General features: G+C 43.5%; 47 non-coding genes and 12 pseudogenes across 47 annotated transcripts; all 59 read left to right on the top strand.

Annotated features, from left to right (window-relative positions):
* Positions 1 to 40: 40 nt before the first annotated feature.
* On the top strand, positions 41 to 159 carry LOC123734357 (5S ribosomal RNA). Its single transcript, XR_006764656.1, has one exon. It is a non-coding gene; the product is annotated as a 5S ribosomal RNA (ribosomal RNA).
* A 139-nt stretch (positions 160 to 298) lies between these two features.
* LOC123734346 (5S ribosomal RNA) lies at positions 299 to 417 on the top strand. The gene has a single exon (XR_006764645.1). It is a non-coding gene; the product is annotated as a 5S ribosomal RNA (ribosomal RNA).
* Positions 418 to 554: 137 nt separating this feature from the next.
* On the top strand, positions 555 to 673 carry LOC123734335 (5S ribosomal RNA). The gene has a single exon (XR_006764634.1). It is a non-coding gene; the product is annotated as a 5S ribosomal RNA (ribosomal RNA).
* A 139-nt stretch (positions 674 to 812) lies between these two features.
* LOC123734324 (5S ribosomal RNA) lies at positions 813 to 931 on the top strand. The gene has a single exon (XR_006764623.1). It is a non-coding gene; the product is annotated as a 5S ribosomal RNA (ribosomal RNA).
* Positions 932 to 1,340: 409 nt separating this feature from the next.
* On the top strand, positions 1,341 to 1,459 carry LOC123734312 (5S ribosomal RNA). Its single transcript, XR_006764611.1, has one exon. It is a non-coding gene; the product is annotated as a 5S ribosomal RNA (ribosomal RNA).
* A 139-nt stretch (positions 1,460 to 1,598) lies between these two features.
* LOC123734411 (5S ribosomal RNA) lies at positions 1,599 to 1,716 on the top strand. Its single transcript, XR_006764710.1, has one exon. It is a non-coding gene; the product is annotated as a 5S ribosomal RNA (ribosomal RNA).
* Positions 1,717 to 1,855: 139 nt separating this feature from the next.
* LOC123734301 (5S ribosomal RNA) lies at positions 1,856 to 1,974 on the top strand. Its single transcript, XR_006764600.1, has one exon. It is a non-coding gene; the product is annotated as a 5S ribosomal RNA (ribosomal RNA).
* A 409-nt stretch (positions 1,975 to 2,383) lies between these two features.
* Positions 2,384 to 2,502, top strand: LOC123734290 (5S ribosomal RNA). Its single transcript, XR_006764589.1, has one exon. It is a non-coding gene; the product is annotated as a 5S ribosomal RNA (ribosomal RNA).
* Positions 2,503 to 2,641: 139 nt separating this feature from the next.
* On the top strand, positions 2,642 to 2,760 carry LOC123734279 (5S ribosomal RNA). The gene has a single exon (XR_006764578.1). It is a non-coding gene; the product is annotated as a 5S ribosomal RNA (ribosomal RNA).
* A 409-nt stretch (positions 2,761 to 3,169) lies between these two features.
* Positions 3,170 to 3,288, top strand: LOC123734268 (5S ribosomal RNA). Its single transcript, XR_006764567.1, has one exon. It is a non-coding gene; the product is annotated as a 5S ribosomal RNA (ribosomal RNA).
* A 139-nt stretch (positions 3,289 to 3,427) lies between these two features.
* LOC123734257 (5S ribosomal RNA) lies at positions 3,428 to 3,546 on the top strand. The gene has a single exon (XR_006764556.1). It is a non-coding gene; the product is annotated as a 5S ribosomal RNA (ribosomal RNA).
* Positions 3,547 to 3,690: 144 nt separating this feature from the next.
* Positions 3,691 to 3,809, top strand: LOC123734246 (5S ribosomal RNA). Its single transcript, XR_006764545.1, has one exon. It is a non-coding gene; the product is annotated as a 5S ribosomal RNA (ribosomal RNA).
* A 139-nt stretch (positions 3,810 to 3,948) lies between these two features.
* LOC123734410 (5S ribosomal RNA) lies at positions 3,949 to 4,066 on the top strand. The gene has a single exon (XR_006764709.1). It is a non-coding gene; the product is annotated as a 5S ribosomal RNA (ribosomal RNA).
* Positions 4,067 to 4,475: 409 nt separating this feature from the next.
* LOC123734235 (5S ribosomal RNA) lies at positions 4,476 to 4,594 on the top strand. Its single transcript, XR_006764534.1, has one exon. It is a non-coding gene; the product is annotated as a 5S ribosomal RNA (ribosomal RNA).
* A 139-nt stretch (positions 4,595 to 4,733) lies between these two features.
* Positions 4,734 to 4,851, top strand: LOC123734409 (5S ribosomal RNA). The gene has a single exon (XR_006764708.1). It is a non-coding gene; the product is annotated as a 5S ribosomal RNA (ribosomal RNA).
* A 409-nt stretch (positions 4,852 to 5,260) lies between these two features.
* LOC123734216 (5S ribosomal RNA) lies at positions 5,261 to 5,379 on the top strand. The gene has a single exon (XR_006764515.1). It is a non-coding gene; the product is annotated as a 5S ribosomal RNA (ribosomal RNA).
* Positions 5,380 to 5,518: 139 nt separating this feature from the next.
* Positions 5,519 to 5,636, top strand: LOC123734497 (uncharacterized; annotated as a pseudogene).
* Positions 5,637 to 6,045: 409 nt separating this feature from the next.
* Positions 6,046 to 6,164, top strand: LOC123734224 (5S ribosomal RNA). The gene has a single exon (XR_006764523.1). It is a non-coding gene; the product is annotated as a 5S ribosomal RNA (ribosomal RNA).
* Positions 6,165 to 6,303: 139 nt separating this feature from the next.
* Positions 6,304 to 6,422, top strand: LOC123734213 (5S ribosomal RNA). Its single transcript, XR_006764512.1, has one exon. It is a non-coding gene; the product is annotated as a 5S ribosomal RNA (ribosomal RNA).
* A 139-nt stretch (positions 6,423 to 6,561) lies between these two features.
* On the top strand, positions 6,562 to 6,679 carry LOC123734496 (uncharacterized; annotated as a pseudogene).
* A 409-nt stretch (positions 6,680 to 7,088) lies between these two features.
* Positions 7,089 to 7,207, top strand: LOC123734215 (5S ribosomal RNA). Its single transcript, XR_006764514.1, has one exon. It is a non-coding gene; the product is annotated as a 5S ribosomal RNA (ribosomal RNA).
* A 139-nt stretch (positions 7,208 to 7,346) lies between these two features.
* LOC123734226 (5S ribosomal RNA) lies at positions 7,347 to 7,465 on the top strand. Its single transcript, XR_006764525.1, has one exon. It is a non-coding gene; the product is annotated as a 5S ribosomal RNA (ribosomal RNA).
* Positions 7,466 to 7,874: 409 nt separating this feature from the next.
* LOC123734201 (5S ribosomal RNA) lies at positions 7,875 to 7,993 on the top strand. Its single transcript, XR_006764500.1, has one exon. It is a non-coding gene; the product is annotated as a 5S ribosomal RNA (ribosomal RNA).
* Positions 7,994 to 8,132: 139 nt separating this feature from the next.
* Positions 8,133 to 8,251, top strand: LOC123734225 (5S ribosomal RNA). The gene has a single exon (XR_006764524.1). It is a non-coding gene; the product is annotated as a 5S ribosomal RNA (ribosomal RNA).
* A 139-nt stretch (positions 8,252 to 8,390) lies between these two features.
* LOC123734408 (5S ribosomal RNA) lies at positions 8,391 to 8,508 on the top strand. Its single transcript, XR_006764707.1, has one exon. It is a non-coding gene; the product is annotated as a 5S ribosomal RNA (ribosomal RNA).
* A 409-nt stretch (positions 8,509 to 8,917) lies between these two features.
* Positions 8,918 to 9,036, top strand: LOC123734214 (5S ribosomal RNA). Its single transcript, XR_006764513.1, has one exon. It is a non-coding gene; the product is annotated as a 5S ribosomal RNA (ribosomal RNA).
* Positions 9,037 to 9,445: 409 nt separating this feature from the next.
* LOC123734212 (5S ribosomal RNA) lies at positions 9,446 to 9,564 on the top strand. The gene has a single exon (XR_006764511.1). It is a non-coding gene; the product is annotated as a 5S ribosomal RNA (ribosomal RNA).
* Positions 9,565 to 9,703: 139 nt separating this feature from the next.
* Positions 9,704 to 9,822, top strand: LOC123734223 (5S ribosomal RNA). The gene has a single exon (XR_006764522.1). It is a non-coding gene; the product is annotated as a 5S ribosomal RNA (ribosomal RNA).
* A 139-nt stretch (positions 9,823 to 9,961) lies between these two features.
* On the top strand, positions 9,962 to 10,080 carry LOC123734189 (5S ribosomal RNA). Its single transcript, XR_006764489.1, has one exon. It is a non-coding gene; the product is annotated as a 5S ribosomal RNA (ribosomal RNA).
* A 409-nt stretch (positions 10,081 to 10,489) lies between these two features.
* Positions 10,490 to 10,608, top strand: LOC123734211 (5S ribosomal RNA). Its single transcript, XR_006764510.1, has one exon. It is a non-coding gene; the product is annotated as a 5S ribosomal RNA (ribosomal RNA).
* A 409-nt stretch (positions 10,609 to 11,017) lies between these two features.
* Positions 11,018 to 11,135, top strand: LOC123734495 (uncharacterized; annotated as a pseudogene).
* A 139-nt stretch (positions 11,136 to 11,274) lies between these two features.
* On the top strand, positions 11,275 to 11,393 carry LOC123734178 (5S ribosomal RNA). The gene has a single exon (XR_006764478.1). It is a non-coding gene; the product is annotated as a 5S ribosomal RNA (ribosomal RNA).
* Positions 11,394 to 11,802: 409 nt separating this feature from the next.
* On the top strand, positions 11,803 to 11,921 carry LOC123734210 (5S ribosomal RNA). Its single transcript, XR_006764509.1, has one exon. It is a non-coding gene; the product is annotated as a 5S ribosomal RNA (ribosomal RNA).
* Positions 11,922 to 12,060: 139 nt separating this feature from the next.
* Positions 12,061 to 12,179, top strand: LOC123734209 (5S ribosomal RNA). Its single transcript, XR_006764508.1, has one exon. It is a non-coding gene; the product is annotated as a 5S ribosomal RNA (ribosomal RNA).
* Positions 12,180 to 12,588: 409 nt separating this feature from the next.
* On the top strand, positions 12,589 to 12,707 carry LOC123734208 (5S ribosomal RNA). Its single transcript, XR_006764507.1, has one exon. It is a non-coding gene; the product is annotated as a 5S ribosomal RNA (ribosomal RNA).
* Positions 12,708 to 12,846: 139 nt separating this feature from the next.
* On the top strand, positions 12,847 to 12,965 carry LOC123734167 (5S ribosomal RNA). Its single transcript, XR_006764467.1, has one exon. It is a non-coding gene; the product is annotated as a 5S ribosomal RNA (ribosomal RNA).
* A 409-nt stretch (positions 12,966 to 13,374) lies between these two features.
* LOC123734156 (5S ribosomal RNA) lies at positions 13,375 to 13,493 on the top strand. Its single transcript, XR_006764456.1, has one exon. It is a non-coding gene; the product is annotated as a 5S ribosomal RNA (ribosomal RNA).
* Positions 13,494 to 13,632: 139 nt separating this feature from the next.
* On the top strand, positions 13,633 to 13,751 carry LOC123734206 (5S ribosomal RNA). Its single transcript, XR_006764505.1, has one exon. It is a non-coding gene; the product is annotated as a 5S ribosomal RNA (ribosomal RNA).
* A 139-nt stretch (positions 13,752 to 13,890) lies between these two features.
* LOC123734494 (uncharacterized) lies at positions 13,891 to 14,008 on the top strand (annotated as a pseudogene).
* A 409-nt stretch (positions 14,009 to 14,417) lies between these two features.
* On the top strand, positions 14,418 to 14,536 carry LOC123734205 (5S ribosomal RNA). Its single transcript, XR_006764504.1, has one exon. It is a non-coding gene; the product is annotated as a 5S ribosomal RNA (ribosomal RNA).
* A 409-nt stretch (positions 14,537 to 14,945) lies between these two features.
* Positions 14,946 to 15,063, top strand: LOC123734493 (uncharacterized; annotated as a pseudogene).
* A 409-nt stretch (positions 15,064 to 15,472) lies between these two features.
* Positions 15,473 to 15,590, top strand: LOC123734492 (uncharacterized; annotated as a pseudogene).
* A 139-nt stretch (positions 15,591 to 15,729) lies between these two features.
* Positions 15,730 to 15,848, top strand: LOC123735032 (5S ribosomal RNA). Its single transcript, XR_006765217.1, has one exon. It is a non-coding gene; the product is annotated as a 5S ribosomal RNA (ribosomal RNA).
* Positions 15,849 to 16,257: 409 nt separating this feature from the next.
* LOC123735021 (5S ribosomal RNA) lies at positions 16,258 to 16,376 on the top strand. The gene has a single exon (XR_006765206.1). It is a non-coding gene; the product is annotated as a 5S ribosomal RNA (ribosomal RNA).
* A 139-nt stretch (positions 16,377 to 16,515) lies between these two features.
* On the top strand, positions 16,516 to 16,633 carry LOC123734491 (uncharacterized; annotated as a pseudogene).
* Positions 16,634 to 16,772: 139 nt separating this feature from the next.
* On the top strand, positions 16,773 to 16,890 carry LOC123734489 (uncharacterized; annotated as a pseudogene).
* Positions 16,891 to 17,299: 409 nt separating this feature from the next.
* On the top strand, positions 17,300 to 17,417 carry LOC123734488 (uncharacterized; annotated as a pseudogene).
* A 139-nt stretch (positions 17,418 to 17,556) lies between these two features.
* Positions 17,557 to 17,674, top strand: LOC123734487 (uncharacterized; annotated as a pseudogene).
* A 409-nt stretch (positions 17,675 to 18,083) lies between these two features.
* LOC123734204 (5S ribosomal RNA) lies at positions 18,084 to 18,202 on the top strand. The gene has a single exon (XR_006764503.1). It is a non-coding gene; the product is annotated as a 5S ribosomal RNA (ribosomal RNA).
* A 409-nt stretch (positions 18,203 to 18,611) lies between these two features.
* LOC123734203 (5S ribosomal RNA) lies at positions 18,612 to 18,730 on the top strand. The gene has a single exon (XR_006764502.1). It is a non-coding gene; the product is annotated as a 5S ribosomal RNA (ribosomal RNA).
* Positions 18,731 to 19,139: 409 nt separating this feature from the next.
* LOC123734486 (uncharacterized) lies at positions 19,140 to 19,257 on the top strand (annotated as a pseudogene).
* A 139-nt stretch (positions 19,258 to 19,396) lies between these two features.
* On the top strand, positions 19,397 to 19,515 carry LOC123734222 (5S ribosomal RNA). The gene has a single exon (XR_006764521.1). It is a non-coding gene; the product is annotated as a 5S ribosomal RNA (ribosomal RNA).
* Positions 19,516 to 19,924: 409 nt separating this feature from the next.
* Positions 19,925 to 20,043, top strand: LOC123734202 (5S ribosomal RNA). The gene has a single exon (XR_006764501.1). It is a non-coding gene; the product is annotated as a 5S ribosomal RNA (ribosomal RNA).
* A 139-nt stretch (positions 20,044 to 20,182) lies between these two features.
* LOC123734200 (5S ribosomal RNA) lies at positions 20,183 to 20,301 on the top strand. The gene has a single exon (XR_006764499.1). It is a non-coding gene; the product is annotated as a 5S ribosomal RNA (ribosomal RNA).
* Positions 20,302 to 20,440: 139 nt separating this feature from the next.
* Positions 20,441 to 20,558, top strand: LOC123734407 (5S ribosomal RNA). The gene has a single exon (XR_006764706.1). It is a non-coding gene; the product is annotated as a 5S ribosomal RNA (ribosomal RNA).
* Positions 20,559 to 20,967: 409 nt separating this feature from the next.
* Positions 20,968 to 21,086, top strand: LOC123734199 (5S ribosomal RNA). Its single transcript, XR_006764498.1, has one exon. It is a non-coding gene; the product is annotated as a 5S ribosomal RNA (ribosomal RNA).
* Positions 21,087 to 21,225: 139 nt separating this feature from the next.
* Positions 21,226 to 21,343, top strand: LOC123734485 (uncharacterized; annotated as a pseudogene).
* Positions 21,344 to 21,752: 409 nt separating this feature from the next.
* Positions 21,753 to 21,871, top strand: LOC123735010 (5S ribosomal RNA). Its single transcript, XR_006765195.1, has one exon. It is a non-coding gene; the product is annotated as a 5S ribosomal RNA (ribosomal RNA).
* A 139-nt stretch (positions 21,872 to 22,010) lies between these two features.
* LOC123734999 (5S ribosomal RNA) lies at positions 22,011 to 22,129 on the top strand. Its single transcript, XR_006765184.1, has one exon. It is a non-coding gene; the product is annotated as a 5S ribosomal RNA (ribosomal RNA).
* The last annotated feature ends 84 nt before the right edge of the window (positions 22,130 to 22,213 follow it).

Raw genomic sequence — 22,213 nt, 5'->3', positions numbered from 1 at the left:
TCACTTTGACTATATATGTTGTAGCAAGAGATTGTTTCTCGCTTACGGCCATACCAGCCTGGGTACGCCCGATCTCGTCTGATCTCGGAAGCTAAGCAGGGTCGGGCCTGGTTAGTACTTGGATGGGAGACCGCCTGGGAATACCAGGTGCTGTAAGCATTTTGTCCACGAGGGTGTGCTCTTGCACTATTTCATCAGCAACACTGCCTTGTATTAAGCATTTAATGATGAATTGACTAAATGTCTGTTTTATCAGACTCACTTTGACTATATATGTTGTAGCAAGAGATTGTTTCTCGCTTACGGCCATACCAGCCTGGGTACGCCCGATCTCGTCTGATCTCGGAAGCTAAGCAGGGTCGGGCCTGGTTAGTACTTGGATGGGAGACCGCCTGGGAATACCAGGTGCTGTAAGCATTTTGTCCACGAGGGTGTGCTCTTGCACTATTTCATCAGCAACACTGCCTTGTAGTAAGCATTTAATGATGAATTGACAATGTCTGTTTTATCACACTCACTTTGACTATATATGTTGTAGCAAGAGATTGTTTCTCGCTTACGGCCATACCAGCCTGGGTACGCCCGATCTCGTCTGATCTCGGAAGCTAAGCAGGGTCGGGCCTGGTTAGTACTTGGATGGGAGACCGCCTGGGAATACCAGGTGCTGTAAGCATTTTGTCCACGAGGGTGTGCTCTTGCACTATTTCATCAGCAACACTGCCTTGTATTAAGCATTTAATGATGAATTGACTAAATGTCTGTTTTATCAGACTCACTTTGACTATATATGTTGTAGCAAGAGATTGTTTCTCGCTTACGGCCATACCAGCCTGGGTACGCCCGATCTCGTCTGATCTCGGAAGCTAAGCAGGGTCGGGCCTGGTTAGTACTTGGATGGGAGACCGCCTGGGAATACCAGGTGCTGTAAGCATTTTGTCCACGAGGGTGTGCCCCTGCACTATTTCATCAGCAACACTGCCTTGTAGTAAGCATTTAATGATGAATTGACTAAATGCAGCTTCCTGCCTTTTTAATAGGATCAAATTTCCTTGTGTTTTCAATTAGCATCTGCCTTGTATTTATAAGACAAACAAGAATATTGTTGCTGAATGCAGCTTGTGTGTGCTTTGTGCTCCTTTGCCCTGTTCAAATGATGAAAGGAAATAAAGTTTGTATTTTATCCAACTACCTGTGCTAAAAAGTGATGGGAACAGTGTTTGTAATTTCTTCTACTTTTTCAGTGACACAAAGTTCAAGCTGCTTATCTAATTGGTGAAAATGCAATGTCTGTTTATCACACTCACTTTGACTATATATGTTGTAGCAAGAGATTGTTTCTCGCTTACGGCCATACCAGCCTGGGTACGCCCGATCTCGTCTGATCTCGGAAGCTAAGCAGGGTCGGGCCTGGTTAGTACTTGGATGGGAGACCGCCTGGGAATACCAGGTGCTGTAAGCATTTTGTCCACGAGGGTGTGCTCTTGCACTATTTCATCAGCAACACTGCCTTGTATTAAGCATTTAATGATGAATTGACTAAATGTCTGTTTTATCAGACTCACTTTGACTATATATGTTGTAGCAAGAGATTGTTTCTCGCTACGGCCATACCAGCCTGGGTACGCCCGATCTCGTCTGATCTCGGAAGCTAAGCAGGGTCGGGCCTGGTTAGTACTTGGATGGGAGACCGCCTGGGAATACCAGGTGCTGTAAGCATTTTGTCCACGAGGGTGTGCTCTTGCACTATTTCATCAGCAACACTGCCTTGTAGTAAGCATTTAATGATGAATTGACTAAATGTCTGTTTTATCAGACTCACTTTGACTATATATGTTGTAGCAAGAGATTGTTTCTCGCTTACGGCCATACCAGCCTGGGTACGCCCGATCTCGTCTGATCTCGGAAGCTAAGCAGGGTCGGGCCTGGTTAGTACTTGGATGGGAGACCGCCTGGGAATACCAGGTGCTGTAAGCATTTTGTCCACGAGGGTGTGCCCCTGCACTATTTCATCAGCAACACTGCCTTGTAGTAAGCATTTAATGATGAATTGACTAAATGCAGCTTCCTGCCTTTTTAATAGGATCAAATTTCCTTGTGTTTTCAATTAGCATCTGCCTTGTATTTATAAGACAAACAAGAATATTGTTGCTGAATGCAGCTTGTGTGTGCTTTGTGCTCCTTTGCCCTGTTCAAATGATGAAAGGAAATAAAGTTTGTATTTTATCCAACTACCTGTGCTAAAAAGTGATGGGAACAGTGTTTGTAATTTCTTCTACTTTTTCAGTGACACAAAGTTCAAGCTGCTTATCTAATTGGTGAAAATGCAATGTCTGTTTATCACACTCACTTTGACTATATATGTTGTAGCAAGAGATTGTTTCTCGCTTACGGCCATACCAGCCTGGGTACGCCCGATCTCGTCTGATCTCGGAAGCTAAGCAGGGTCGGGCCTGGTTAGTACTTGGATGGGAGACCGCCTGGGAATACCAGGTGCTGTAAGCATTTTGTCCACGAGGGTGTGCTCTTGCACTATTTCATCAGCAACACTGCCTTGTATTAAGCATTTAATGATGAATTGACTAAATGTCTGTTTTATCAGACTCACTTTGACTATATATGTTGTAGCAAGAGATTGTTTCTCGCTTACGGCCATACCAGCCTGGGTACGCCCGATCTCGTCTGATCTCGGAAGCTAAGCAGGGTCGGGCCTGGTTAGTACTTGGATGGGAGACCGCCTGGGAATACCAGGTGCTGTAAGCATTTTGTCCACGAGGGTGTGCCCCTGCACTATTTCATCAGCAACACTGCCTTGTAGTAAGCATTTAATGATGAATTGACTAAATGCAGCTTCCTGCCTTTTTAATAGGATCAAATTTCCTTGTGTTTTCAATTAGCATCTGCCTTGTATTTATAAGACAAACAAGAATATTGTTGCTGAATGCAGCTTGTGTGTGCTTTGTGCTCCTTTGCCCTGTTCAAATGATGAAAGGAAATAAAGTTTGTATTTTATCCAACTACCTGTGCTAAAAAGTGATGGGAACAGTGTTTGTAATTTCTTCTACTTTTTCAGTGACACAAAGTTCAAGCTGCTTATCTAATTGGTGAAAATGCAATGTCTGTTTATCACACTCACTTTGACTATATATGTTGTAGCAAGAGATTGTTTCTCGCTTACGGCCATACCAGCCTGGGTACGCCCGATCTCGTCTGATCTCGGAAGCTAAGCAGGGTCGGGCCTGGTTAGTACTTGGATGGGAGACCGCCTGGGAATACCAGGTGCTGTAAGCATTTTGTCCACGAGGGTGTGCTCTTGCACTATTTCATCAGCAACACTGCCTTGTATTAAGCATTTAATGATGAATTGACTAAATGTCTGTTTTATCAGACTCACTTTGACTATATATGTTGTAGCAAGAGATTGTTTCTCGCTTACGGCCATACCAGCCTGGGTACGCCCGATCTCGTCTGATCTCGGAAGCTAAGCAGGGTCGGGCCTGGTTAGTACTTGGATGGGAGACCGCCTGGGAATACCAGGTGCTGTAAGCATTTTGTCCACGAGGGTGTGCTCTTGCACTATTTCAGTCAGCAACACTGCCTTGTATTAAGCATTTAATGATGAATTGACTAAATGCACTCTGTTTTATCACACTCACTTTGACTATATATGTTGTAGACAAGAGATTGTTTCTCGCTTACGGCCATACCAGCCTGGGTACGCCCGATCTCGTCTGATCTCGGAAGCTAAGCAGGGTCGGGCCTGGTTAGTACTTGGATGGGAGACCGCCTGGGAATACCAGGTGCTGTAAGCATTTTGTCCACGAGGGTGTGCTCTTGCACTATTTCATCAGCAACACTGCCTTGTATTAAGCATTTAATGATGAATTGACTAAATGTCTGTTTTATCAGACTCACTTTGACTATATATGTTGTAGCAAGAGATTGTTTCTCGCTACGGCCATACCAGCCTGGGTACGCCCGATCTCGTCTGATCTCGGAAGCTAAGCAGGGTCGGGCCTGGTTAGTACTTGGATGGGAGACCGCCTGGGAATACCAGGTGCTGTAAGCATTTTGTCCACGAGGGTGTGCCCCTGCACTATTTCATCAGCAACACTGCCTTGTAGTAAGCATTTAATGATGAATTGACTAAATGCAGCTTCCTGCCTTTTTAATAGGATCAAATTTCCTTGTGTTTTCAATTAGCATCTGCCTTGTATTTATAAGACAAACAAGAATATTGTTGCTGAATGCAGCTTGTGTGTGCTTTGTGCTCCTTTGCCCTGTTCAAATGATGAAAGGAAATAAAGTTTGTATTTTATCCAACTACCTGTGCTAAAAAGTGATGGGAACAGTGTTTGTAATTTCTTCTACTTTTTCAGTGACACAAAGTTCAAGCTGCTTATCTAATTGGTGAAAATGCAATGTCTGTTTATCACACTCACTTTGACTATATATGTTGTAGCAAGAGATTGTTTCTCGCTTACGGCCATACCAGCCTGGGTACGCCCGATCTCGTCTGATCTCGGAAGCTAAGCAGGGTCGGGCCTGGTTAGTACTTGGATGGGAGACCGCCTGGGAATACCAGGTGCTGTAAGCATTTTGTCCACGAGGGTGTGCTCTTGCACTATTTCATCAGCAACACTGCCTTGTATTAAGCATTTAATGATGAATTGACTAAATGTCTGTTTTATCAGACTCACTTTGACTATATATGTTGTAGCAAGAGATTGTTTCTCGCTACGGCCATACCAGCCTGGGTACGCCCGATCTCGTCTGATCTCGGAAGCTAAGCAGGGTCGGGCCTGGTTAGTACTTGGATGGGAGACCGCCTGGGAATACCAGGTGCTGTAAGCATTTTGTCCACGAGGGTGTGCCCCTGCACTATTTCATCAGCAACACTGCCTTGTAGTAAGCATTTAATGATGAATTGACTAAATGCAGCTTCCTGCCTTTTTAATAGGATCAAATTTCCTTGTGTTTTCAATTAGCATCTGCCTTGTATTTATAAGACAAACAAGAATATTGTTGCTGAATGCAGCTTGTGTGTGCTTTGTGCTCCTTTGCCCTGTTCAAATGATGAAAGGAAATAAAGTTTGTATTTTATCCAACTACCTGTGCTAAAAAGTGATGGGAACAGTGTTTGTAATTTCTTCTACTTTTTCAGTGACACAAAGTTCAAGCTGCTTATCTAATTGGTGAAAATGCAATGTCTGTTTATCACACTCACTTTGACTATATATGTTGTAGCAAGAGATTGTTTCTCGCCTACGGCCATACCAGCCTGGGTACGCCCGATCTCGTCTGATCTCGGAAGCTAAGCAGGGTCGGGCCTGGTTAGTACTTGGATGGGAGACCGCCTGGGAATACCAGGTGCTGTAAGCATTTTGTCCACGAGGGTGTGCTCTTGCACTATTTCATCAGCAACACTGCCTTGTATTAAGCATTTAATGATGAATTGACTAAATGTCTGTTTTATCAGACTCACTTTGACTATATATGTTGTAGCAAGAGATTGTTTCTCGCCACGGCCATACCAGCCTGGGTACGCCCGATCTCGTCTGATCTCGGAAGCTAAGCAGGGTCGGGCCTGGTTAGTACTTGGATGGGAGACCGCCTGGGAATACCAGGTGCTGTAAGCATTTTGTCCACGAGGGTGTGCCCCTGCACTATTTCATCAGCAACACTGCCTTGTAGTAAGCATTTAATGATGAATTGACTAAATGCAGCTTCCTGCCTTTTTAATAGGATCAAATTTCCTTGTGTTTTCAATTAGCATCTGCCTTGTATTTATAAGACAAACAAGAATATTGTTGCTGAATGCAGCTTGTGTGTGCTTTGTGCTCCTTTGCCCTGTTCAAATGATGAAAGGAAATAAAGTTTGTATTTTATCCAACTACCTGTGCTAAAAAGTGATGGGAACAGTGTTTGTAATTTCTTCTACTTTTTCAGTGACACAAAGTTCAAGCTGCTTATCTAATTGGTGAAAATGCAATGTCTGTTTATCACACTCACTTTGACTATATATGTTGTAGCAAGAGATTGTTTCTCGCTTACGGCCATACCAGCCTGGGTACGCCCGATCTCGTCTGATCTCGGAAGCTAAGCAGGGTCGGGCCTGGTTAGTACTTGGATGGGAGACCGCCTGGGAATACCAGGTGCTGTAAGCATTTTGTCCACGAGGGTGTGCTCTTGCACTATTTCATCAGCAACACTGCCTTGTATTAAGCATTTAATGATGAATTGACTAAATGTCTGTTTTATCAGACTCACTTTGACTATATATGTTGTAGCAAGAGATTGTTTCTCGCTTACGGCCATACCAGCCTGGGTACGCCCGATCTCGTCTGATCTCGGAAGCTAAGCAGGGTCGGGCCTGGTTAGTACTTGGATGGGAGACCGCCTGGGAATACCAGGTGCTGTAAGCATTTTGTCCACGAGGGTGTGCCCTTGCACTATTTCATCAGCAACACTGCCTTGTATTAAGCATTTAATGATGAATTGACTAAATGTCTGTTTTATCAGACTCACTTTGACTATATATGTTGTAGCAAGAGATTGTTTCTCGCCACGGCCATACCAGCCTGGGTACGCCCGATCTCGTCTGATCTCGGAAGCTAAGCAGGGTCGGGCCTGGTTAGTACTTGGATGGGAGACCGCCTGGGAATACCAGGTGCTGTAAGCATTTTGTCCACGAGGGTGTGCCCCTGCACTATTTCATCAGCAACACTGCCTTGTAGTAAGCATTTAATGATGAATTGACTAAATGCAGCTTCCTGCCTTTTTAATAGGATCAAATTTCCTTGTGTTTTCAATTAGCATCTGCCTTGTATTTATAAGACAAACAAGAATATTGTTGCTGAATGCAGCTTGTGTGTGCTTTGTGCTCCTTTGCCCTGTTCAAATGATGAAAGGAAATAAAGTTTGTATTTTATCCAACTACCTGTGCTAAAAAGTGATGGGAACAGTGTTTGTAATTTCTTCTACTTTTTCAGTGACACAAAGTTCAAGCTGCTTATCTAATTGGTGAAAATGCAATGTCTGTTTATCACACTCACTTTGACTATATATGTTGTAGCAAGAGATTGTTTCTCGCCTACGGCCATACCAGCCTGGGTACGCCCGATCTCGTCTGATCTCGGAAGCTAAGCAGGGTCGGGCCTGGTTAGTACTTGGATGGGAGACCGCCTGGGAATACCAGGTGCTGTAAGCATTTTGTCCACGAGGGTGTGCTCTTGCACTATTTCATCAGCAACACTGCCTTGTATTAAGCATTTAATGATGAATTGACTAAATGTCTGTTTTATCAGACTCACTTTGACTATATATGTTGTAGCAAGAGATTGTTTCTCGCTCACGGCCATACCAGCCTGGGTACGCCCGATCTCGTCTGATCTCGGAAGCTAAGCAGGGTCGGGCCTGGTTAGTACTTGGATGGGAGACCGCCTGGGAATACCAGGTGCTGTAAGCATTTTGTCCACGAGGGTGTGCCCCTGCACTATTTCATCAGCAACACTGCCTTGTAGTAAGCATTTAATGATGAATTGACTAAATGCAGCTTCCTGCCTTTTTAATAGGATCAAATTTCCTTGTGTTTTCAATTAGCATCTGCCTTGTATTTATAAGACAAACAAGAATATTGTTGCTGAATGCAGCTTGTGTGTGCTTTGTGCTCCTTTGCCCTGTTCAAATGATGAAAGGAAATAAAGTTTGTATTTTATCCAACTACCTGTGCTAAAAAGTGATGGGAACAGTGTTTGTAATTTCTTCTACTTTTTCAGTGACACAAAGTTCAAGCTGCTTATCTAATTGGTGAAAATGCAATGTCTGTTTATCACACTCACTTTGACTATATATGTTGTAGCAAGAGATTGTTTCTCGCTTACGGCCATACCAGCCTGGGTACGCCCGATCTCGTCTGATCTCGGAAGCTAAGCAGGGTCGGGCCTGGTTAGTACTTGGATGGGAGACCGCCTGGGAATACCAGGTGCTGTAAGCATTTTGTCCACGAGGGTGTGCTCTTGCACTATTTCATCAGCAACACTGCCTTGTATTAAGCATTTAATGATGAATTGACTAAATGTCTGTTTTATCAGACTCACTTTGACTATATATGTTGTAGCAAGAGATTGTTTCTCGCTCACGGCCATACCAGCCTGGGTACGCCCGATCTCGTCTGATCTCGGAAGCTAAGCAGGGTCGGGCCTGGTTAGTACTTGGATGGGAGACCGCCTGGGAATACCAGGTGCTGTAAGCATTTTGTCCACGAGGGTGTGCTCTTGCACTATTTCATCAGCAACACTGCCTTGTATTAAGCATTTAATGATGAATTGACTAAATGTCTGTTTTATCAGACTCACTTTGACTATATATGTTGTAGCAAGAGATTGTTTCTCGCTACGGCCATACCAGCCTGGGTACGCCCGATCTCGTCTGATCTCGGAAGCTAAGCAGGGTCGGGCCTGGTTAGTACTTGGATGGGAGACCGCCTGGGAATACCAGGTGCTGTAAGCATTTTGTCCACGAGGGTGTGCCCCTGCACTATTTCATCAGCAACACTGCCTTGTAGTAAGCATTTAATGATGAATTGACTAAATGCAGCTTCCTGCCTTTTTAATAGGATCAAATTTCCTTGTGTTTTCAATTAGCATCTGCCTTGTATTTATAAGACAAACAAGAATATTGTTGCTGAATGCAGCTTGTGTGTGCTTTGTGCTCCTTTGCCCTGTTCAAATGATGAAAGGAAATAAAGTTTGTATTTTATCCAACTACCTGTGCTAAAAAGTGATGGGAACAGTGTTTGTAATTTCTTCTACTTTTTCAGTGACACAAAGTTCAAGCTGCTTATCTAATTGGTGAAAATGCAATGTCTGTTTATCACACTCACTTTGACTATATATGTTGTAGCAAGAGATTGTTTCTCGCCTACGGCCATACCAGCCTGGGTACGCCCGATCTCGTCTGATCTCGGAAGCTAAGCAGGGTCGGGCCTGGTTAGTACTTGGATGGGAGACCGCCTGGGAATACCAGGTGCTGTAAGCATTTTGTCCACGAGGGTGTGCCCCTGCACTATTTCATCAGCAACACTGCCTTGTAGTAAGCATTTAATGATGAATTGACTAAATGCAGCTTCCTGCCTTTTTAATAGGATCAAATTTCCTTGTGTTTTCAATTAGCATCTGCCTTGTATTTATAAGACAAACAAGAATATTGTTGCTGAATGCAGCTTGTGTGTGCTTTGTGCTCCTTTGCCCTGTTCAAATGATGAAAGGAAATAAAGTTTGTATTTTATCCAACTACCTGTGCTAAAAAGTGATGGGAACAGTGTTTGTAATTTCTTCTACTTTTTCAGTGACACAAAGTTCAAGCTGCTTATCTAATTGGTGAAAATGCAATGTCTGTTTATCACACTCACTTTGACTATATATGTTGTAGCAAGAGATTGTTTCTCGCCTACGGCCATACCAGCCTGGGTACGCCCGATCTCGTCTGATCTCGGAAGCTAAGCAGGGTCGGGCCTGGTTAGTACTTGGATGGGAGACCGCCTGGGAATACCAGGTGCTGTAAGCATTTTGTCCACGAGGGTGTGCTCTTGCACTATTTCATCAGCAACACTGCCTTGTATTAAGCATTTAATGATGAATTGACTAAATGTCTGTTTTATCAGACTCACTTTGACTATATATGTTGTAGCAAGAGATTGTTTCTCGCTCACGGCCATACCAGCCTGGGTACGCCCGATCTCGTCTGATCTCGGAAGCTAAGCAGGGTCGGGCCTGGTTAGTACTTGGATGGGAGACCGCCTGGGAATACCAGGTGCTGTAAGCATTTTGTCCACGAGGGTGTGCTCTTGCACTATTTCATCAGCAACACTGCCTTGTATTAAGCATTTAATGATGAATTGACTAAATGTCTGTTTTATCAGACTCACTTTGACTATATATGTTGTAGCAAGAGATTGTTTCTCGCTTACGGCCATACCAGCCTGGGTACGCCCGATCTCGTCTGATCTCGGAAGCTAAGCAGGGTCGGGCCTGGTTAGTACTTGGATGGGAGACCGCCTGGGAATACCAGGTGCTGTAAGCATTTTGTCCACGAGGGTGTGCCCCTGCACTATTTCATCAGCAACACTGCCTTGTAGTAAGCATTTAATGATGAATTGACTAAATGCAGCTTCCTGCCTTTTTAATAGGATCAAATTTCCTTGTGTTTTCAATTAGCATCTGCCTTGTATTTATAAGACAAACAAGAATATTGTTGCTGAATGCAGCTTGTGTGTGCTTTGTGCTCCTTTGCCCTGTTCAAATGATGAAAGGAAATAAAGTTTGTATTTTATCCAACTACCTGTGCTAAAAAGTGATGGGAACAGTGTTTGTAATTTCTTCTACTTTTTCAGTGACACAAAGTTCAAGCTGCTTATCTAATTGGTGAAAATGCAATGTCTGTTTATCACACTCACTTTGACTATATATGTTGTAGCAAGAGATTGTTTCTCGCCTACGGCCATACCAGCCTGGGTACGCCCGATCTCGTCTGATCTCGGAAGCTAAGCAGGGTCGGGCCTGGTTAGTACTTGGATGGGAGACCGCCTGGGAATACCAGGTGCTGTAAGCATTTTGTCCACGAGGGTGTGCCCCTGCACTATTTCATCAGCAACACTGCCTTGTAGTAAGCATTTAATGATGAATTGACTAAATGCAGCTTCCTGCCTTTTTAATAGGATCAAATTTCCTTGTGTTTTCAATTAGCATCTGCCTTGTATTTATAAGACAAACAAGAATATTGTTGCTGAATGCAGCTTGTGTGTGCTTTGTGCTCCTTTGCCCTGTTCAAATGATGAAAGGAAATAAAGTTTGTATTTTATCCAACTACCTGTGCTAAAAAGTGATGGGAACAGTGTTTGTAATTTCTTCTACTTTTTCAGTGACACAAAGTTCAAGCTGCTTATCTAATTGGTGAAAATGCAATGTCTGTTTATCACACTCACTTTGACTATATATGTTGTAGCAAGAGATTGTTTCTCGCCACGGCCATACCAGCCTGGGTACGCCCGATCTCGTCTGATCTCGGAAGCTAAGCAGGGTCGGGCCTGGTTAGTACTTGGATGGGAGACCGCCTGGGAATACCAGGTGCTGTAAGCATTTTGTCCACGAGGGTGTGCTCTTGCACTATTTCATCAGCAACACTGCCTTGTATTAAGCATTTAATGATGAATTGACTAAATGTCTGTTTTATCAGACTCACTTTGACTATATATGTTGTAGCAAGAGATTGTTTCTCGCTTACGGCCATACCAGCCTGGGTACGCCCGATCTCGTCTGATCTCGGAAGCTAAGCAGGGTCGGGCCTGGTTAGTACTTGGATGGGAGACCGCCTGGGAATACCAGGTGCTGTAAGCATTTTGTCCACGAGGGTGTGCCCCTGCACTATTTCATCAGCAACACTGCCTTGTAGTAAGCATTTAATGATGAATTGACTAAATGCAGCTTCCTGCCTTTTTAATAGGATCAAATTTCCTTGTGTTTTCAATTAGCATCTGCCTTGTATTTATAAGACAAACAAGAATATTGTTGCTGAATGCAGCTTGTGTGTGCTTTGTGCTCCTTTGCCCTGTTCAAATGATGAAAGGAAATAAAGTTTGTATTTTATCCAACTACCTGTGCTAAAAAGTGATGGGAACAGTGTTTGTAATTTCTTCTACTTTTTCAGTGACACAAAGTTCAAGCTGCTTATCTAATTGGTGAAAATGCAATGTCTGTTTATCACACTCACTTTGACTATATATGTTGTAGCAAGAGATTGTTTCTCGCCTACGGCCATACCAGCCTGGGTACGCCCGATCTCGTCTGATCTCGGAAGCTAAGCAGGGTCGGGCCTGGTTAGTACTTGGATGGGAGACCGCCTGGGAATACCAGGTGCTGTAAGCATTTTGTCCACGAGGGTGTGCTCTTGCACTATTTCATCAGCAACACTGCCTTGTATTAAGCATTTAATGATGAATTGACTAAATGTCTGTTTTATCAGACTCACTTTGACTATATATGTTGTAGCAAGAGATTGTTTCTCGCCTACGGCCATACCAGCCTGGGTACGCCCGATCTCGTCTGATCTCGGAAGCTAAGCAGGGTCGGGCCTGGTTAGTACTTGGATGGGAGACCGCCTGGGAATACCAGGTGCTGTAAGCATTTTGTCCACGAGGGTGTGCCCCTGCACTATTTCATCAGCAACACTGCCTTGTAGTAAGCATTTAATGATGAATTGACTAAATGCAGCTTCCTGCCTTTTTAATAGGATCAAATTTCCTTGTGTTTTCAATTAGCATCTGCCTTGTATTTATAAGACAAACAAGAATATTGTTGCTGAATGCAGCTTGTGTGTGCTTTGTGCTCCTTTGCCCTGTTCAAATGATGAAAGGAAATAAAGTTTGTATTTTATCCAACTACCTGTGCTAAAAAGTGATGGGAACAGTGTTTGTAATTTCTTCTACTTTTTCAGTGACACAAAGTTCAAGCTGCTTATCTAATTGGTGAAAATGCAATGTCTGTTTATCACACTCACTTTGACTATATATGTTGTAGCAAGAGATTGTTTCTCGCCTACGGCCATACCAGCCTGGGTACGCCCGATCTCGTCTGATCTCGGAAGCTAAGCAGGGTCGGGCCTGGTTAGTACTTGGATGGGAGACCGCCTGGGAATACCAGGTGCTGTAAGCATTTTGTCCACGAGGGTGTGCTCTTGCACTATTTCATCAGCAACACTGCCTTGTATTAAGCATTTAATGATGAATTGACTAAATGTCTGTTTTATCAGACTCACTTTGACTATATATGTTGTAGCAAGAGATTGTTTCTCGCTTACGGCCATACCAGCCTGGGTACGCCCGATCTCGTCTGATCTCGGAAGCTAAGCAGGGTCGGGCCTGGTTAGTACTTGGATGGGAGACCGCCTGGGAATACCAGGTGCTGTAAGCATTTTGTCCACGAGGGTGTGCCCCTGCACTATTTCATCAGCAACACTGCCTTGTAGTAAGCATTTAATGATGAATTGACTAAATGCAGCTTCCTGCCTTTTTAATAGGATCAAATTTCCTTGTGTTTTCAATTAGCATCTGCCTTGTATTTATAAGACAAACAAGAATATTGTTGCTGAATGCAGCTTGTGTGTGCTTTGTGCTCCTTTGCCCTGTTCAAATGATGAAAGGAAATAAAGTTTGTATTTTATCCAACTACCTGTGCTAAAAAGTGATGGGAACAGTGTTTGTAATTTCTTCTACTTTTTCAGTGACACAAAGTTCAAGCTGCTTATCTAATTGGTGAAAATGCAATGTCTGTTTATCACACTCACTTTGACTATATATGTTGTAGCAAGAGATTGTTTCTCGCTTACGGCCATACCAGCCTGGGTACGCCCGATCTCGTCTGATCTCGGAAGCTAAGCAGGGTCGGGCCTGGTTAGTACTTGGATGGGAGACCGCCTGGGAATACCAGGTGCTGTAAGCATTTTGTCCACGAGGGTGTGCTCTTGCACTATTTCATCAGCAACACTGCCTTGTATTAAGCATTTAATGATGAATTGACTAAATGTCTGTTTTATCAGACTCACTTTGACTATATATGTTGTAGCAAGAGATTGTTTCTCGCCTACGGCCATACCAGCCTGGGTACGCCCGATCTCGTCTGATCTCGGAAGCTAAGCAGGGTCGGGCCTGGTTAGTACTTGGATGGGAGACCGCCTGGGAATACCAGGTGCTGTAAGCATTTTGTCCACGAGGGTGTGCTCTTGCACTATTTCATCAGCAACACTGCCTTGTATTAAGCATTTAATGATGAATTGACTAAATGTCTGTTTTATCAGACTCACTTTGACTATATATGTTGTAGCAAGAGATTGTTTCTCGCCACGGCCATACCAGCCTGGGTACGCCCGATCTCGTCTGATCTCGGAAGCTAAGCAGGGTCGGGCCTGGTTAGTACTTGGATGGGAGACCGCCTGGGAATACCAGGTGCTGTAAGCATTTTGTCCACGAGGGTGTGCCCCTGCACTATTTCATCAGCAACACTGCCTTGTAGTAAGCATTTAATGATGAATTGACTAAATGCAGCTTCCTGCCTTTTTAATAGGATCAAATTTCCTTGTGTTTTCAATTAGCATCTGCCTTGTATTTATAAGACAAACAAGAATATTGTTGCTGAATGCAGCTTGTGTGTGCTTTGTGCTCCTTTGCCCTGTTCAAATGATGAAAGGAAATAAAGTTTGTATTTTATCCAACTACCTGTGCTAAAAAGTGATGGGAACAGTGTTTGTAATTTCTTCTACTTTTTCAGTGACACAAAGTTCAAGCTGCTTATCTAATTGGTGAAAATGCAATGTCTGTTTATCACACTCACTTTGACTATATATGTTGTAGCAAGAGATTGTTTCTCGCCTACGGCCATACCAGCCTGGGTACGCCCGATCTCGTCTGATCTCGGAAGCTAAGCAGGGTCGGGCCTGGTTAGTACTTGGATGGGAGACCGCCTGGGAATACCAGGTGCTGTAAGCATTTTGTCCACGAGGGTGTGCCCCTGCACTATTTCATCAGCAACACTGCCTTGTAGTAAGCATTTAATGATGAATTGACTAAATGCAGCTTCCTGCCTTTTTAATAGGATCAAATTTCCTTGTGTTTTCAATTAGCATCTGCCTTGTATTTATAAGACAAACAAGAATATTGTTGCTGAATGCAGCTTGTGTGTGCTTTGTGCTCCTTTGCCCTGTTCAAATGATGAAAGGAAATAAAGTTTGTATTTTATCCAACTACCTGTGCTAAAAAGTGATGGGAACAGTGTTTGTAATTTCTTCTACTTTTTCAGTGACACAAAGTTCAAGCTGCTTATCTAATTGGTGAAAATGCAATGTCTGTTTATCACACTCACTTTGACTATATATGTTGTAGCAAGAGATTGTTTCTCGCCACGGCCATACCAGCCTGGGTACGCCCGATCTCGTCTGATCTCGGAAGCTAAGCAGGGTCGGGCCTGGTTAGTACTTGGATGGGAGACCGCCTGGGAATACCAGGTGCTGTAAGCATTTTGTCCACGAGGGTGTGCCCCTGCACTATTTCATCAGCAACACTGCCTTGTAGTAAGCATTTAATGATGAATTGACTAAATGCAGCTTCCTGCCTTTTTAATAGGATCAAATTTCCTTGTGTTTTCAATTAGCATCTGCCTTGTATTTATAAGACAAACAAGAATATTGTTGCTGAATGCAGCTTGTGTGTGCTTTGTGCTCCTTTGCCCTGTTCAAATGATGAAAGGAAATAAAGTTTGTATTTTATCCAACTACCTGTGCTAAAAAGTGATGGGAACAGTGTTTGTAATTTCTTCTACTTTTTCAGTGACACAAAGTTCAAGCTGCTTATCTAATTGGTGAAAATGCAATGTCTGTTTATCACACTCACTTTGACTATATATGTTGTAGCAAGAGATTGTTTCTCGCCACGGCCATACCAGCCTGGGTACGCCCGATCTCGTCTGATCTCGGAAGCTAAGCAGGGTCGGGCCTGGTTAGTACTTGGATGGGAGACCGCCTGGGAATACCAGGTGCTGTAAGCATTTTGTCCACGAGGGTGTGCTCTTGCACTATTTCATCAGCAACACTGCCTTGTATTAAGCATTTAATGATGAATTGACTAAATGTCTGTTTTATCAGATTCACTTTGACTATATATGTTGTAGCAAGAGATTGTTTCTCGCTTACGGCCATACCAGCCTGGGTACGCCCGATCTCGTCTGATCTCGGAAGCTAAGCAGGGTCGGGCCTGGTTAGTACTTGGATGGGAGACCGCCTGGGAATACCAGGTGCTGTAAGCATTTTGTCCACGAGGGTGTGCCCCTGCACTATTTCATCAGCAACACTGCCTTGTAGTAAGCATTTAATGATGAATTGACTAAATGCAGCTTCCTGCCTTTTTAATAGGATCAAATTTCCTTGTGTTTTCAATTAGCATCTGCCTTGTATTTATAAGACAAACAAGAATATTGTTGCTGAATGCAGCTTGTGTGTGCTTTGTGCTCCTTTGCCCTGTTCAAATGATGAAAGGAAATAAAGTTTGTATTTTATCCAACTACCTGTGCTAAAAAGTGATGGGAACAGTGTTTGTAATTTCTTCTACTTTTTCAGTGACACAAAGTTCAAGCTGCTTATCTAATTGGTGAAAATGCAATGTCTGTTTATCACACTCACTTTGACTATATATGTTGTAGCAAGAGATTGTTTCTCGCTTACGGCCATACCAGCCTGGGTACGCCCGATCTCGTCTGATCTCGGAAGCTAAGCAGGGTCGGGCCTGGTTAGTACTTGGATGGGAGACCGCCTGGGAATACCAGGTGCTGTAAGCATTTTGTCCACGAGGGTGTGCTCTTGCACTATTTCATCAGCAACACTGCCTTGTATTAAGCATTTAATGATGAATTGACTAAATGTCTGTTTTATCAGACTCACTTTGACTATATATGTTGTAGCAAGAGATTGTTTCTCGCCACGGCCATACCAGCCTGGGTACGCCCGATCTCGTCTGATCTCGGAAGCTAAGCAGGGTCGGGCCTGGTTAGTACTTGGATGGGAGACCGCCTGGGAATACCAGGTGCTGTAAGCATTTTGTCCACGAGGGTGTGCTCTTGCACTATTTCATCAGCAACACTGCCTTGTATTAAGCATTTAATGATGAATTGACTAAATGTCTGTTTTATCAGACTCACTTTGACTATATATGTTGTAGCAAGAGATTGTTTCTCGCCACGGCCATACCAGCCTGGGTACGCCCGATCTCGTCTGATCTCGGAAGCTAAGCAGGGTCGGGCCTGGTTAGTACTTGGATGGGAGACCGCCTGGGAATACCAGGTGCTGTAAGCATTTTGTCCACGAGGGTGTGCCCCTGCACTATTTCATCAGCAACACTGCCTTGTAGTAAGCATTTAATGATGAATTGACTAAATGCAGCTTCCTGCCTTTTTAATAGGATCAAATTTCCTTGTGTTTTCAATTAGCATCTGCCTTGTATTTATAAGACAAACAAGAATATTGTTGCTGAATGCAGCTTGTGTGTGCTTTGTGCTCCTTTGCCCTGTTCAAATGATGAAAGGAAATAAAGTTTGTATTTTATCCAACTACCTGTGCTAAAAAGTGATGGGAACAGTGTTTGTAATTTCTTCTACTTTTTCAGTGACACAAAGTTCAAGCTGCTTATCTAATTGGTGAAAATGCAATGTCTGTTTATCACACTCACTTTGACTATATATGTTGTAGCAAGAGATTGTTTCTCGCCACGGCCATACCAGCCTGGGTACGCCCGATCTCGTCTGATCTCGGAAGCTAAGCAGGGTCGGGCCTGGTTAGTACTTGGATGGGAGACCGCCTGGGAATACCAGGTGCTGTAAGCATTTTGTCCACGAGGGTGTGCTCTTGCACTATTTCATCAGCAACACTGCCTTGTATTAAGCATTTAATGATGAATTGACTAAATGTCTGTTTTATCAGACTCACTTTGACTATATATGTTGTAGCAAGAGATTGTTTCTCGCCACGGCCATACCAGCCTGGGTACGCCCGATCTCGTCTGATCTCGGAAGCTAAGCAGGGTCGGGCCTGGTTAGTACTTGGATGGGAGACCGCCTGGGAATACCAGGTGCTGTAAGCATTTTGTCCACGAGGGTGTGCCCCTGCACTATTTCATCAGCAACACTGCCTTGTAGTAAGCATTTAATGATGAATTGACTAAATGCAGCTTCCTGCCTTTTTAATAGGATCAAATTTCCTTGTGTTTTCAATTAGCATCTGCCTTGTATTTATAAGACAAACAAGAATATTGTTGCTGAATGCAGCTTGTGTGTGCTTTGTGCTCCTTTGCCCTGTTCAAATGATGAAAGGAAATAAAGTTTGTATTTTATCCAACTACCTGTGCTAAAAAGTGATGGGAACAGTGTTTGTAATTTCTTCTACTTTTTCAGTGACACAAAGTTCAAGCTGCTTATCTAATTGGTGAAAATGCAATGTCTGTTTATCACACTCACTTTGACTATATATGTTGTAGCAAGAGATTGTTTCTCGCCTACGGCCATACCAGCCTGGGTACGCCCGATCTCGTCTGATCTCGGAAGCTAAGCAGGGTCGGGCCTGGTTAGTACTTGGATGGGAGACCGCCTGGGAATACCAGGTGCTGTAAGCATTTTGTCCACGAGGGTGTGCCCCTGCACTATTTCATCAGCAACACTGCCTTGTAGTAAGCATTTAATGATGAATTGACTAAATGCAGCTTCCTGCCTTTTTAATAGGATCAAATTTCCTTGTGTTTTCAATTAGCATCTGCCTTGTATTTATAAGACAAACAAGAATATTGTTGCTGAATGCAGCTTGTGTGTGCTTTGTGCTCCTTTGCCCTGTTCAAATGATGAAAGGAAATAAAGTTTGTATTTTATCCAACTACCTGTGCTAAAAAGTGATGGGAACAGTGTTTGTAATTTCTTCTACTTTTTCAGTGACACAAAGTTCAAGCTGCTTATCTAATTGGTGAAAATGCAATGTCTGTTTATCACACTCACTTTGACTATATATGTTGTAGCAAGAGATTGTTTCTCGCCTACGGCCATACCAGCCTGGGTACGCCCGATCTCGTCTGATCTCGGAAGCTAAGCAGGGTCGGGCCTGGTTAGTACTTGGATGGGAGACCGCCTGGGAATACCAGGTGCTGTAAGCATTTTGTCCACGAGGGTGTGCCCCTGCACTATTTCATCAGCAACACTGCCTTGTAGTAAGCATTTAATGATGAATTGACTAAATGCAGCTTCCTGCCTTTTTAATAGGATCAAATTTCCTTGTGTTTTCAATTAGCATCTGCCTTGTATTTATAAGACAAACAAGAATATTGTTGCTGAATGCAGCTTGTGTGTGCTTTGTGCTCCTTTGCCCTGTTCAAATGATGAAAGGAAATAAAGTTTGTATTTTATCCAACTACCTGTGCTAAAAAGTGATGGGAACAGTGTTTGTAATTTCTTCTACTTTTTCAGTGACACAAAGTTCAAGCTGCTTATCTAATTGGTGAAAATGCAATGTCTGTTTATCACACTCACTTTGACTATATATGTTGTAGCAAGAGATTGTTTCTCGCCACGGCCATACCAGCCTGGGTACGCCCGATCTCGTCTGATCTCGGAAGCTAAGCAGGGTCGGGCCTGGTTAGTACTTGGATGGGAGACCGCCTGGGAATACCAGGTGCTGTAAGCATTTTGTCCACGAGGGTGTGCTCTTGCACTATTTCATCAGCAACACTGCCTTGTATTAAGCATTTAATGATGAATTGACTAAATGTCTGTTTTATCAGACTCACTTTGACTATATATGTTGTAGCAAGAGATTGTTTCTCGCTCACGGCCATACCAGCCTGGGTACGCCCGATCTCGTCTGATCTCGGAAGCTAAGCAGGGTCGGGCCTGGTTAGTACTTGGATGGGAGACCGCCTGGGAATACCAGGTGCTGTAAGCATTTTGTCCACGAGGGTGTGCCCCTGCACTATTTCATCAGCAACACTGCCTTGTAGTAAGCATTTAATGATGAATTGACTAAATGCAGCTTCCTGCCTTTTTAATAGGATCAAATTTCCTTGTGTTTTCAATTAGCATCTGCCTTGTATTTATAAGACAAACAAGAATATTGTTGCTGAATGCAGCTTGTGTGTGCTTTGTGCTCCTTTGCCCTGTTCAAATGATGAAAGGAAATAAAGTTTGTATTTTATCCAACTACCTGTGCTAAAAAGTGATGGGAACAGTGTTTGTAATTTCTTCTACTTTTTCAGTGACACAAAGTTCAAGCTGCTTATCTAATTGGTGAAAATGCAATGTCTGTTTATCACACTCACTTTGACTATATATGTTGTAGCAAGAGATTGTTTCTCGCCTACGGCCATACCAGCCTGGGTACGCCCGATCTCGTCTGATCTCGGAAGCTAAGCAGGGTCGGGCCTGGTTAGTACTTGGATGGGAGACCGCCTGGGAATACCAGGTGCTGTAAGCATTTTGTCCACGAGGGTGTGCTCTTGCACTATTTCATCAGCAACACTGCCTTGTATTAAGCATTTAATGATGAATTGACTAAATGTCTGTTTTATCAGACTCACTTTGACTATATATGTTGTAGCAAGAGATTGTTTCTCGCCTACGGCCATACCAGCCTGGGTACGCCCGATCTCGTCTGATCTCGGAAGCTAAGCAGGGTCGGGCCTGGTTAGTACTTGGATGGGAGACCGCCTGGGAATACCAGGTGCTGTAAGCATTTTGTCCACGAGGGTGTGCTCTTGCACTATTTCATCAGCAACACTGCCTTGTATTAAGCATTTAATGATGAATTGACTAAATGTCTGTTTTATCAGACTCACTTTGACTATATATGTTGTAGCAAGAGATTGTTTCTCGCTACGGCCATACCAGCCTGGGTACGCCCGATCTCGTCTGATCTCGGAAGCTAAGCAGGGTCGGGCCTGGTTAGTACTTGGATGGGAGACCGCCTGGGAATACCAGGTGCTGTAAGCATTTTGTCCACGAGGGTGTGCCCCTGCACTATTTCATCAGCAACACTGCCTTGTAGTAAGCATTTAATGATGAATTGACTAAATGCAGCTTCCTGCCTTTTTAATAGGATCAAATTTCCTTGTGTTTTCAATTAGCATCTGCCTTGTATTTATAAGACAAACAAGAATATTGTTGCTGAATGCAGCTTGTGTGTGCTTTGTGCTCCTTTGCCCTGTTCAAATGATGAAAGGAAATAAAGTTTGTATTTTATCCAACTACCTGTGCTAAAAAGTGATGGGAACAGTGTTTGTAATTTCTTCTACTTTTTCAGTGACACAAAGTTCAAGCTGCTTATCTAATTGGTGAAAATGCAATGTCTGTTTATCACACTCACTTTGACTATATATGTTGTAGCAAGAGATTGTTTCTCGCCTACGGCCATACCAGCCTGGGTACGCCCGATCTCGTCTGATCTCGGAAGCTAAGCAGGGTCGGGCCTGGTTAGTACTTGGATGGGAGACCGCCTGGGAATACCAGGTGCTGTAAGCATTTTGTCCACGAGGGTGTGCTCTTGCACTATTTCATCAGCAACACTGCCTTGTATTAAGCATTTAATGATGAATTGACTAAATGTCTGTTTTATCAGACTCACTTTGACTATATATGTTGTAGCAAGAGATTGTTTCTCGCCACGGCCATACCAGCCTGGGTACGCCCGATCTCGTCTGATCTCGGAAGCTAAGCAGGGTCGGGCCTGGTTAGTACTTGGATGGGAGACCGCCTGGGAATACCAGGTGCTGTAAGCATTTTGTCCACGAGGGTGTGCCCCTGCACTATTTCATCAGCAACACTGCCTTGTAGTAAGCATTTAATGATGAATTGACTAAATGCAGCTTCCTGCCTTTTTAATAGGATCAAATTTCCTTGTGTTTTCAATTAGCATCTGCCTTGTATTTATAAGACAAACAAGAATATTGTTGCTGAATGCAGCTTGTGTGTGCTTTGTGCTCCTTTGCCCTGTTCAAATGATGAAAGGAAATAAAGTTTGTATTTTATCCAACTACCTGTGCTAAAAAGTGATGGGAACAGTGTTTGTAATTTCTTCTACTTTTTCAGTGACACAAAGTTCAAGCTGCTTATCTAATTGGTGAAAATGCAATGTCTGTTTATCACACTCACTTTGACTATATATGTTGTAGCAAGAGATTGTTTCTCGCTTACGGCCATACCAGCCTGGGTACGCCCGATCTCGTCTGATCTCGGAAGCTAAGCAGGGTCGGGCCTGGTTAGTACTTGGATGGGAGACCGCCTGGGAATACCAGGTGCTGTAAGCATTTTGTCCACGAGGGTGTGCTCTTGCACTATTTCATCAGCAACACTGCCTTGTATTAAGCATTTAATGATGAATTGACTAAATGTCTGTTTTATCAGACTCACTTTGACTATATATGTTGTAGCAAGAGATTGTTTCTCGCTTACGGCCATACCAGCCTGGGTACGCCCGATCTCGTCTGATCTCGGAAGCTAAGCAGGGTCGGGCCTGGTTAGTACTTGGATGGGAGACCGCCTGGGAATACCAGGTGCTGTAAGCATTTTGTCCACGAGGGTGTGCTCTTGCACTATTTCATCAGCAACACTGCCTTGTATTAAGCATTTAATGATGAATTGACTAAATG

Source organism: Salmo salar, unplaced genomic scaffold (genome assembly GCF_905237065.1).
Source record: "Salmo salar unplaced genomic scaffold, Ssal_v3.1, whole genome shotgun sequence".
NCBI lineage: Eukaryota > Metazoa > Chordata > Actinopteri > Salmoniformes > Salmonidae > Salmo > Salmo salar.
The sequence above is the reverse complement of the archived record's forward strand: the minus strand, read 5'-3'. Positions and strand labels throughout refer to the sequence as shown.